At 37.9% G+C, this 12,511-nt stretch overlaps 1 protein-coding gene and 1 pseudogene across 4 annotated transcripts in view; both read right to left on the bottom strand.

Moving 5' to 3' along the window:
* PDE4D (phosphodiesterase 4D, cAMP-specific) overlaps window positions 1-12,511 on the bottom strand; it is a 2,352,803-nt gene that overhangs the window by 811,946 nt on the left and 1,528,346 nt on the right. The window lies entirely within an intron of this gene.
* The window catches only part of LOC102857828, a 44,456-nt pseudogene continuing 32,794 nt past the window's right edge, over window positions 850-12,511 (bottom strand).

Below are 12,511 nucleotides of genomic sequence, written 5' to 3'. Positions count from 1 at the left end.
AAAGCAAAATACTACAATGAAATGTGCGAGGAGCTAGAGTCAGAAAATCAAAAGGGCCGAACTCGCTCAGCATTTCTTAAGCTTAAGTTTACCCACTAGCAAAGAAAAAACTAAACCTCATAAGAACTTGAAAAATGGACAGCAAAAGGTAGCAATGTTTATGTCCGCCTCATAAATGCCAAGCAGCAACATTCATTTAACAGAAAGCCTTTCAGTTTATACCCACAAACACCTTAAAGAATAGTTTTTACTGTATTTTTTACCATGATGGAGATACATCATTGAGAGTTAGACGGAAAACCATAGAGCTGGTGAGTAACAGTTAATAAGGTCAAAACCAATCTATTTTGATTTCACTACTGAGTCCACGTTCACTGAACTTGTCTCTATCAAAATTGCCAACTTCTGCTATTACACACTAGATGTGAGACTCAGTTCTAATTGCTCATATTCACCATCTGTGAATCCTCATTAATCTTACATATAGCATCGATCCATCATGTTTTATAAAGAATGAAACCGGGGCTTGGATAGATTGAGTGGACCGAGCTTACCAAAAATGTTGAGGAACAGAGCTGGAATATACAATAGACTAATTAAAAAATCACAACATAACACAACAACAACAACACTTAATGCCTTTTATTTGCATTGGACTTGTGATTATCGGCAGAGTGACAATTCCAGGGCAACAGGTAAATTCTTAAGCCATGACTGAGAAATTCCCTTGTGGAGAGGGACCAGGGAGGAGCAGGGGCTGCAGAAACTGAACAATGTAACATCAATCTACAGTAAATTGAAGAGAGCCACCGTGATCTCTCCCAGTCATGGAGGAGGGTGCATGCCCTTCTACAGAGGTTTCTGCTCCAGGTCCAGCTTCTCAGCTCCTGCAGCCTTGGACGAAGAAGCGAGTGGTTCGTCCAGGTCATTTCAGGACCTGATGAGATTGTCATTCATCCAGAATCCCCATAGTTCTGCTAGACAGCTGCTATTTTCAATCTTTTTGATGCTATTTGATACTCTGTCCAATGACGTGAGCTTGACATTGTTCTGCAGGCCCCTAACGACCTTGCTGCCCCTGTGGCTGAGGCAGAGCTCCTGTAGGTTCACCAGACTCTGCAGCAGCTCCTTGATGTAAAGAAACCTCATTATTTGCTCTACATACCCAGCGTGGGGAGCTTGGAAAGTGCATCCAGGCTCTGAAGTTTAGTAATTCTGTTTTCCTCCAGAAACAATCTGTTGAGATTGACTATGTGTTGACATTTCTTGATTGCTCAGATGCAGTCCCTATACTTGCAGAAATATCCACCAACACAGATGGCTAACTTGAAGAATGATATCTAGGAAGCAAATCTAAAGAAATACTAATAAATAAGGGAGAGAAGGTTTTCTTGGGCTTTTTGTTTTCTTTCTTTTTTAAATTCAACAAAAGGCAGTCTTCTTCGGATGTTAACTCCTTTGAGCCGCCAGTAAGGAAGGAACACAATTGTCATTGTGACAGGGGCCATTAAGCAAGAAACAACTTCAGGCATCGAAGGTCACAGGCAGACATTACTTTTCCATGAGATCTCAATCATGCCTGACTACAAAGGCTTTTAGATCTTGTTTCTATGCTAAACATATTAATTTAGAATGAGAAGGGAAAATAAGAAAAAGAACCCAAAGGATAAATATTCATCTGCATAAAAATATTTCTACTCTAAACTTCTGAGATTCTCTTTCAAGTTGTTTTATAAACAGCAGTAAGCACAGTACTCTTGTTCTAAGGCTCTTTCATCTGTGTGTTGGGGTGGGGTGGCTGGGGCAAGAGGGGGTAAGAAGAGGAAACACATTGCCCAAAGGAAAATACATTTGTGGGGAAGTAGAGGGAAAAAGGAAGCTCTGGTGTCCTAGTGGTAAGGAGTTGCACTAACCACTGAAAGGCATATATTTGAATCCACCAGCTGTTCTGTGGCAGAAAGTTGGGCAGTCTCCTCCCATATACTTTACAGCCTGTGAACACTCTCTGGAGGACTAAGTATGAGCTGATTCTGACTGATAGCAGATGACAACATCAAGGGGGGGGAAGTTCACCACAATTCTCTCACCTTTTTCTTAAAGTTTATCTTTTCTATCAGCAGCTAGGAGATTTAAATATGAATTGCATTGGGGCAGTCTGATGTCAGAGACCTCTTCAAAGTACTGAAGAGCAATGATGTCAGTCTGAAGACTAAGGTGCACCTAATCCAAGCCATAGTCTTTAGAAAGCTAGACAATGACTAGGGATGATAATAGAAGAATTGATGCCTTTGAGGTGTGGTGCTGGAGCAGAGTGTTGAATATACCATGAGCTGCTAGGAAAACAAACAGGTTCATTCTAGAGAAGGTGAGATTAGGCTGCTCCTTGGAGGCAAGGATTCTGAGTCTTCATCTGAGATATTTTGGACATGTTACAAGGAGGGACCAGTCCTTGTAGAGGAATGTCATGCTGGGTAAATTAGAGGGTTTATAAAGCAAGACAGGAAGACCCTTGAGATGGATTGATTCAATAACTGGGATAACAGGAGTAGGTGTGTCAGAGACAGTAAGATTCGCACAGGATGGAGCAGGGTTTAGGGCTGTTGTATATGAGTTCACTAAGAGTTGCAGGCAACTAGAGAGCACATAACAACAACAAATCACTAACATTTTTTAAGATTGAGATGGTTATACATCTCAGTCTATCTCTTCTATCACTTCCCTCTGAACCCCATACTTCTCAATCCTCTCTTGAAAGGACATCATTATAGTGGGTCCTGATCTTTTTCCCAGCCAGTGGTTTGTGGGCTTCATTAGACTGTGACCATATTTTCTCCATGGGATCCTGGTCATTTTGAGTTATTTGCTGTATGCAATGAAATTGTACAACTTCAGATGAATGTACAGCTCAGGTTTCTTAAATGTTTCTAAATTTATCCTAATGTCTTACGTATTTTATGTCTTGGTTACTAAAGGTAATGGATTCTACCCTTTAACAACATTTTTTAAAAAGCTTTAAAAAGGATATTAAAAATATGTTCTTTCGCCAAACTATACCAAGTTTTCTTTTTGGGTAGGTATTTCACATTAAACTACTAAGAGCTGCATGCTTGAGATAGAACCCTTGGTAAGCAAGGGGAACAATTATGATTTAACTCTTAATCCATGTTACACTGTTCTTATTTAGACCTCCTGTTCATAGTCTTTTTTAAAAATCCTCTTTATAAGTGTTTCCACATACTTTGTGTCCATTGAAACAGCACATCAAGACTATTTAGCATTCAAATATTAGCATTGGTAAAGCAGAGGTGTAGAAAAGTGTTGACTTGCACATGGCCATGTCCAGACTTTGGGATTTGTGCTTTGCTGTGCAGCAGAGTATTGTAAACACATTGACTACAATCTCATCCATTTCAGAGCTTTGAAGAGATCCTTGAAGTAATGATTACCCATTAAATAATATTTTTTCAGGGCTTAGTGCAAGGAGTTTTTATTTTCACTGGGAAAAGGATATTACTTTTTTACTCATCAATCATTTATCTTTTTATCAGCAAAGTATGCCTATCGTGTAACTACAGATAGGTCTCTAAGCTGCTTGGTGATGCTGATTATAAGAATGTCCATTTTTCCGCTTCAACAAAGTTTCCCTTTTCAAAATATTCTTAACTTTAAAAACAAAAGGACTCAATACTTTGTCACTTTTGTTATTTTTGTGAAAACATCAATTCCTTTTTTATAAGATAACAGGAAAGGAATAAATGAAAGGAGAGCAGTAAGAGTGGTGCAAAGGAAGGGAAGGAAGTCAGAGAGAATGAAGGAAGGAAAGAACAGATGAGTGCAGGGGGAGACCGCCAGCATCTGGAGTGTTTGGCACCAGACTGCAGCAATAAAGTGAATACTGCAATAAAGTGAGTAATACAAATCCTTTTTATTTCCCCGTGCATATAAAAGTCTTATGTACCCCATTCTGCAGTCTATTATGTATTCACATAATGGTAGCATTATGGAAAACTATGAAATGTGAGAATCATCAGAATGTCACCCAAAGACCCAAAGTGAATACATGTTGTTGGGAAAGTGGTGCTGATAGACCAGTTGATGCAGGTTTTCCACAAAGCACCAGGTTATTAATACAATACATATATATACACAGACACAGGCACACACACAAATGCCTTAAGGTTTGTGGCAATCCTGTGTGTAGATGTGTATGTGTGTATATAACTGATAAGCACAATAAAGCAACCACGGTAAAGTGAGATGGTTGTTGTTGTAAGGTGTCATCAAGTCAAGTATGACTCATAGCATCCCTATAAACAAAAGACCTGAAACCAGTCCTGTCCTGAGCCGTCCTCACACTTCCTGACACACAAGAGCCCATTGCAGCAGAGACCACGTCAATCCACCTGGTTGAAGATCTTCCTCTTCTTCACCAACCCTCCATCCTTCCCAGCATCATGTCCTTCTCCAAGGAATAGCACCTCCTAGAAATATGTCCAAAGTATGTCAGGCGAAGCCTCATCATTCTTGCCCCCAAAAAGCACTCTGGTTGCACCCTCTCCAAGATCTATCTATTATTCTGCATGGCCACCCATGGAATGTTCAGTGATCTTCTCCAACACCACAGCTCAAAGGCATCCATTCTTCTATCACCCTTATTAATTGTCCAGGTCTCAGATGCATAGCACAGTAATCAGAAATTGCACGCACTACATATGGGCTGGTTTAGTTCTTAACCAGTAAGATTTTAATGAAATAATCTACAGACCCATAGTCTCTACAAACCCTTGTCTAATAATATAGGGGATAGGATTGAAATTCTGAAAATAAAAGCGTTCTTTGTAGCTAGAGAAGTCTTTGATCTGATACACTTTGTCACTAAAACTCATGATTTTCACAGGTTATTAAACCTATTCTACATAATCTTTTGCTAAATACAGTCTTTTTAAAAAATATAGCTTTTTATGTATTATTTTTAAATGAAATATTATTTGGCTATAATTTATACTTTTGTGTTTATAGACTTTTAGAGCCTCAAATTAAAAAGTTAGCTATTCTAAGTAGCATAGTAATATGACTAAAGTTATCAAAGTGTGGTTCTACTTATTTTCAATATTTTTTTATTTTATTGAAAGTTTGCAGTGACTTTGGATTTCCATTCATTGATTGTTGCATATTTTCCTCCCGGCCCACCCTTCCCTCCTAGTTCACTTTTCTCTTTGAAAAGTAAAATATATATATATTTCATTGTTACACAATCCCTCTGCAGTCCACTCCACTATGCAGCTATCATTCTGGACTCTTGTCATTATAATAATACCTAATCATATAGTCCTCCTAAACAGTTCTCTTCCTCATCTGTTTCAATGCAGTATACATAAGTTATCCCCTTTTAGTTTCCCCCCCAACTCCAGTGTCAGACCCACATTATAACAATGGCACTATGCAGTATTTGTCCTTTTGTGACTGAGATATTTCACTCAGCATAATGTTCTCCAGGGTCACTCATTTTGTATAGTTCATGAGTTCCTTGTTTTTTAATGCAGCATAGTATTCCATTGTGTGAATATACCATAGCTCCTCTCTCCATTCATTTGTTGATGGGCACTTCTTTTCAATCTATGTTGTCTTTCCCTATTCCTAGATTGGAGGATGCTTTTTCAAGGATATGATATGTGGACTGCTATTTCCTTGTCATGTAGGAATCTTGAGATGGAATTTTTACATGCCAGCACTGCCACCCCAGGTGACTGGCTAGGCCTCTTTAAGGCTCAGAGACCTTGAGCGAGGCTGAAGGTATAGCCAGTCTTTCTCATACCATCACTTCTTTAAAACATAATGATGGCTTCTCGAACATAGGTAAGAAAAACTGTCAGTTGGTTCTGTTTGTTAATGTCCTGTGAGTTAATATCTGTACCTTCATTAACTACGGTAACTGCTTTATCCTCCTTCGATTTACTGACATTCTATAGGAGTAAGGCATTTTATTTCATGAGAGAATGAGCGAATCCAATGAGCAATGCCAGTGTGGAGTCATGGAGTCACACAGGCTAAATGAAAACCAGACTTTCTATATTTGCAAGTGAAACCAGCTAAAGGCAAGTGAAAACTACCCAGACAATTATTGCATCAGGGAAAATGAAAATATGTGGATGGAAAAACAGCCTATCAGTGCTTGACTTCAATGCTTTCAATTGGAAATACCTCGTTACAGATTGTCACTTTCTCATTAAAATGTCACCTCTTTAAATGGTGATGTACATTTGCCATGCAGCATTATTGGAGGCCCTAGAACATATACATGGTTGAACAGAAACCTATAGCTAAAAGAATATTAAAAAGCCACAAATGCTTGTGAATTTACTGCAAAAGTTATGTTTTCATTTGTTCTTCTCCAAGTACTTTCCAAATAGCACTACATGTCAAGTACTGTTCTAGGTTCTGGGGACATCATAGGGAATGAAACAACATATTATCACCTCCTTTTTTTTAGTGAATATTGAAGGAAGCAAACTTGGTTATATCTGGAGAAAGGAACACAATTTCTCTTCTGTATGTACATGTGGTAAAGAAGCACTTTGGACTCTCAGAATGTGTCTTTTAAGCAGCAGTATGCAGCGACTGATAGAGGCTAGCAGAGTCCAAAAGGAAGATATTTATTTTACTTTGAGATGTACAGAAAATGCAAGCATAGGGAGCTCTGGTGGCCTAGTGGCAAAAACTGCACTTCAATCCCAGAGGTATGTGGTTCGAATCCACCAGAATCTCTACTGGAGAAGAGGGGGTCAATCTCCTCCTGGACCAGTTAGATCCAATTTGATGGTACACACACGTGCGCACACACAAATTGTTGTTGTTAAGTGCTGTCGAGTCGCAGGCGACTCATAGCGACCCTATGAAGGAGAGTCCTTGACCCTTGTGTGCCTTTCATCCTCTCTCCAAGTTCATAGGGTTTCCAGAGGCAAGCTATTAAATGTGAGTATAATAATAGAAAACTTTTTCTACAGATAAAAGTGGAATTACTAAAGATCTTTTACACTGTTGAAAATGACTTCAGGCTACTCTCTCAGCTTTATCATGTCTAATTTTATTTTATGGCAGTAGATGCTATTTTTTTTTTTTCCTGAGTGACATTAAAGTGAGGACTGAATTGAGGGGTAATAAAGGGAGGTCCGGTGGCCTAGTGGTAAGGAGCTGTGCTACAATTCCAAAGGCATACAGGTCAAATCCACCAGCTGCTCCATGGGAGAAAGATGAGAAATCTTCCATGTAATTTAACTGCCTGTGAAAACCCACTGGAGGTTCAGCTATGTGTTGGATCTGACTCAAAGGTACACCAAGAAACAACAAAGCACACTGACCACTGACTGTGTTTTAAGCTAGGCCAAACATCAGAAGTATGTGATATGTGTTGTCCCATCCAACCTTACACAAAACTCACAGTTACATAGATCTAAATCTAAATGGGATTCTCTGAGTAGTTCTAATAGTTAATATTTTCAGATTCTAATTGAAAAACTGGAGGTTCGAATCTATCTTCATGCACCTTGGAAGAAATGTTGACCAAATTGCTTCCAAATGAGTCAGCCATCACTATTGCAAGTGCTAAGGAGGATACACGCAGAATCATCAGGAGTCAAAATCAGCACCACGGTCATACTGAACAGAGAGAGATCCATGAGTGGTGCCTGGGGATGGAGGGTTATGAATTCAGAGGTGCAAGTACTTTGTACTTTTTGCTGTTTTTAGTTTATTATTTCTGCAAAGACAAAGATGATGAGCTAGAAAAATTTATATTCAAATGAATTCATTTTCTCTGCTGTGTTGACAAGAAAACTGCTAAATCTCAGTCCTCTTAAATGAATAATAATAATATACACCTTTTTAACCTCATTTTAAAAATTGATGATTTTTTTTGCAATATATAAAGCACTTTATTTTAGATCTGGGAAAACAGTGAGATTCCTCTCAAAAACTGTTTCTTGATGACTGGTTTTTTAAAAAAGAAAGACATTCACTGTAAAAATATGATTGATGTGACTTATTATTACAGTGTTAAAATAAAAAGAACAAGTGGAAAATAATATAATCATATGAGCCACATTACTATTTCCAGTAACTTAGGATTCATTGATGTGTGTGATTCATTCCAACCTTGTTCAAGGGAGATGATTTCATTTATTGCAGGAACTTTGAGGAAACTAATACAAAAAATATAGGTTTTGGAGAAGGGCAATACTTTTAACTTCAGCCACTGATCACTAATGAACAAAATGTGTAAATACAGATGATGAGGGTGGATATTCTATGTGAACTTCTTGGGTGAAAACATTTCAGGATGTCATCCTCAGAGTTTGTCAATAGCATGAAATATTAGCCCTTGCTGGTAACTTGCAAGCTGATAACTTGCAAGCATGGTTAAGTAATACTGAAAATTTTTATTAAAATATATACCTAAAGCATTTATTTTTTTGACAAGGGCAGTTAAAAAGGTACAAGTGTTGGTAGCTTTAAAATGGGAAAATTTAGGAGTTGCTCCCAGCTTTCGAGAAGGGTTGTATGTAAGTAAGATCATGTGTTTCTGTTTTCTGGAATGATGTCATGTGGATCAATTGTGTCTTTTAGGACCTAAATGTGCACACATCATTTCTAATTTTTTATCAGAAACATGTGGGGATAATTCACATACAAAACAGGTAACACATCACCTATTAAAACAGTTTCCCTATGAATCACAGCAATTTTAAGTCTTTTACAGATTCGAGATTAGAAACTTGGTGTAGCAGTTGAAAGGATTTCCACAGAGCCAGGGCAGCTCTGCTTTGTAGAAAATATATCTTAACTATTTGGTTATGGGTATGAAGCGGAGATCTTGGCAGGCAGTACTCTAAAGAGATGAAGAGTGTAATAAACACTTGAAAATCAGTTCCAGATGTGTTTTATGAATGACTCCATACTTTTAACCACAGTCTAGTGTATAAAATGGAAATGTTAAGTAAGAACTCAAAACTTAATCTGTAGTAATAGATTTTAGGTAACTGCAGTTAGTGTGTATACCTACTCTATGAAATGCTCACTTAGTTTCTGTGACATACACAGAGAGGTTAAGAAGACAATCTCTTCGGGTGAAGGAGGCACATCACAAAACTCACTTACTTAATGATTGTCTAACCAGATGACAACTCTGGTAGCCTAGTAGGTAAGGATTATGCTGTCAATCCAAAGGAAGATGGTCCAAATCCACAAGCCACCTCATCAGAGAAAGAAGGACAATCTCCTCCTGTGTAATTTACAGCCTCTGAAAACCTGCTGGAGGTCTGTGATACGTAACAACAACAATCCTCTAACAAAACCACTTCAATGGAGTTTATACCAATTCATAGCTGGGCTTCCACAATCATAGAAATCTTCCCTGAAGCAGATTGCTTCACCTTCCTCTCACACTGTGGCCAGCCAGTTCTGACTGCTGATGTCTTGTTGAGCAGCTAAACTCTTTAACCACCATGCCACTGAGATCCAAGGTATCACAAGTGGTCAGGCACTGGATTACTAAGAGGGCGACTGGCAGTGTGAATCTACCAGAAAAGAAAGAGCTATTTGAGAACTCCATGGAGCACAATTTGACACACTTGAGGATGGTATGGGTCTGAACTGACTTGAGGGTAACTGGGGTCTTTGGGTTTTTGTTTGTTTAATTCTAGAATTGATACTCTTTTAACTACATAAAAATAAGTGAGCGGATTTTTATTCTCAAGTACATTTCCTTTTTAGTTTGTAGGAGATACTGGAACACAATTTATTACAACCTATTTTTAGTTACGTCAAAGTTTTCACAAGCTGAATGTAAATTTTAGAGACGATGGAGCAAAGGTTGTAAAGGTTGGAGAAAATGAGAGAAAAGCAGAGAATAATAAGCCCATTTTATTTATTTATTTTCCCCCCAAAGACAGTGTTATGAGACATGGCAAATGCAGAGAAGGCACCATCGTAAAGGCAGCAGACACCAAGTTCCTGACAGCCAAAGATCCCTGATAAACAGTGCATTTTATCTTAAGTGCTCTGGGAAACTGCTGAAAAATTGAAAGTGGAAGATTTTGAAAAGCATGGCAGGCAAAGATAATTCTATGCTCCTCACTTACCCTATGTGGCCGACGTTTTAAATATTCACCAATCTCATCTTTTTTGCTCTGTCAGATTCCACAGGAAAATTGCCCTCCTCTCAAGCCTTGATGTTAACCCCTGTTTGTCCAGTTGGATATATCACCCAATTATATCTGCTACTACCTGGCTGGGACCACTCTAACTGCATGCACCTGAAGAGCTGTCCTGCACCCCACCAATTCTACCCTGAGAGTCCTCTTAGAGCATGTCTCACAAAATTGCATCAAAATACACAATTTGTAAATTTTCTCCCTTTTGATCTCAGCTTGTGTTCCATTAATGAAAACACATAAGATCAAGAAAATATTTAAAAAAGGAAATATTTCAGTGACAAACTATCATTCCTTTAAAAATAAAATATGATGTTTTGAAATAAGATTTAAAACACAAAATATCAGATTGTTTTTGGTAGAAATGTTGTCTTTATTTTGCTTGATCCACTCTTATGGGTCAATCAAAACTTCTGCTGGGAATCAAACACTTATCTATTCTTTACATTATACGTGTTATCACTCTGAGTGATCACATGGAGATTGTTGACGCTGGATTCAAAATGAGATTTTATATAATATCTGTATGAGCTCACCCTCTCGGACTAGTACACCTATCTGTATAATGACAATATTCTTATATTTAACAGGTGATTAGCCCTAAGTTTTAATTTATTTAATGCAAGAAATTGAAATAAATCTCTTCCCAAAACTGCTGACTCAACTAGCGTAGGTGTCGCACACTAGGAAACTACGTCACCTCTTCCAAATTGTGGCAGGGGTAATAAATAAGGATTATACATATTTATTTTTAAATCCACAGACTACAAAGAGGGGGATGTGAAATTATTTAATAGTTTTTAGAAAGAAAAGCTTATTGGCGATTCCACTTTATTTGAGTCTATTCCAACTGAAGTATCCCTATAAGATAGAGTAGAATTGTTCCAGTGGGTTTTCAAGATATCCCAACTTCTTCACATGGAGCAGTTAGTGAGCTTGAGCTTCTGGTTGTGGTCTCATCACTGTATATCAGAGCTCCTCATATTAGTGATATGAAGTCAATAGAAAAGTATTTTAATAGGTAAATCCCAGAAGTGAATATTGTATATTTTTATCTGCAGGCATTCTTCATACTTTCTTTTACTTCTTGCTTATTGTATGCTTTCCAGCACTGATATGTTCCTACATTAACACATATCAAGAAATGGTTGACAATGCAGAGAAAGCTAGAATTTCTATTTTCAAAAGTATCTGTAAGCATCTCTTTATAAAACGCATCTCTTTATAATACTTCACTGGCAAGTCATTTCCCCCCATGCTCACCATCCTATATACCCACAGAGATTTCATAGTAGTATCACAAAGAGGAATTTGTTTATAAGATTACTAATGTAATCTAAACTTTTACATATATTAGGACTAAGATCAAGAATAGTATAACAACTATGAGATATCATCTCACCCCAGCAAAAATAGCAAAACATAGAAGAACAGCAAACAGCCAATGCTGGCGAGGTTGCGGAGAAACTGGAACCCTTATTGATTATTGGTGGGAGTGTAAAATGGTGCAACCACTGTGGAAGGCACTATGACGCTTTCTCAAAAAGTTGTAAATAGAGATACCATTTGACCCAGCAATTCCACTACTGGGAATATACCCCAAAAGACCATAGCTGACATCCAGGCAGATATATTCACACCCATGTTTATTGCAGCTTTGCTCACAATAGCAAGGAGTTGGAAACAACCTAAGTGCCCATCAACAAACGAATGGCTAGAGAAGCTGTGGTATATTCACACAATGGAACACTATGCTGCATTGAAAAACAAGGAACTCATGCAATATTATTCAAAATGGGTGACTCTGGAGGACATTATGCTAAGTGAAGTATCTCAGTCATGAAAGGACAAATACTGCATGGTGCCACTGTTGTAAAACAGGACTGACCTTGGGGTTGGAGAAAGACTGAGAAAGTTAGGTTCAATAATGTATACTGCATTTAAACAGATGAAGGAGAAAACTGTTTAAAAGGGATATGTGATTAGGTATTTTTGTCATGACAGGAGTCCAGGGCAAAGGCTACATGGCGGAGTGGACCTAGCAGAGGGTTTGTAAAACAATGAAAGAATTTTTCTTTTACTTTTCCAGGAGGGTAGTGTTCTAAGTTCCAACAGGGGGAGGTTGGGAGGGGAGAACTGTGTAACAATGAATGAATGGAAATCCAAAATCTCTGTAATTTTTACTGAAATTAATAATAAATTTAAGTTTTAAAAAATCAAGTTAGAGTAAGGAAGGCAATAGATTTATAACTGCTCATGCTAATAACACTGTATCACAGCATGGAGGAGGAATAGTGGAACTG

Source organism: Elephantulus edwardii, unplaced genomic scaffold (genome assembly GCF_000299155.1).
Source record: "Elephantulus edwardii isolate Elephantulus edwardi_28Jun2011 unplaced genomic scaffold, EleEdw1.0 scaffold00099, whole genome shotgun sequence".
In the NCBI taxonomy this organism is placed as follows: domain Eukaryota; kingdom Metazoa; phylum Chordata; class Mammalia; order Macroscelidea; family Macroscelididae; genus Elephantulus; species Elephantulus edwardii.
Note: the sequence above shows the minus strand (reverse complement) of the source record. Positions and strands in the feature narration are given on the sequence as shown.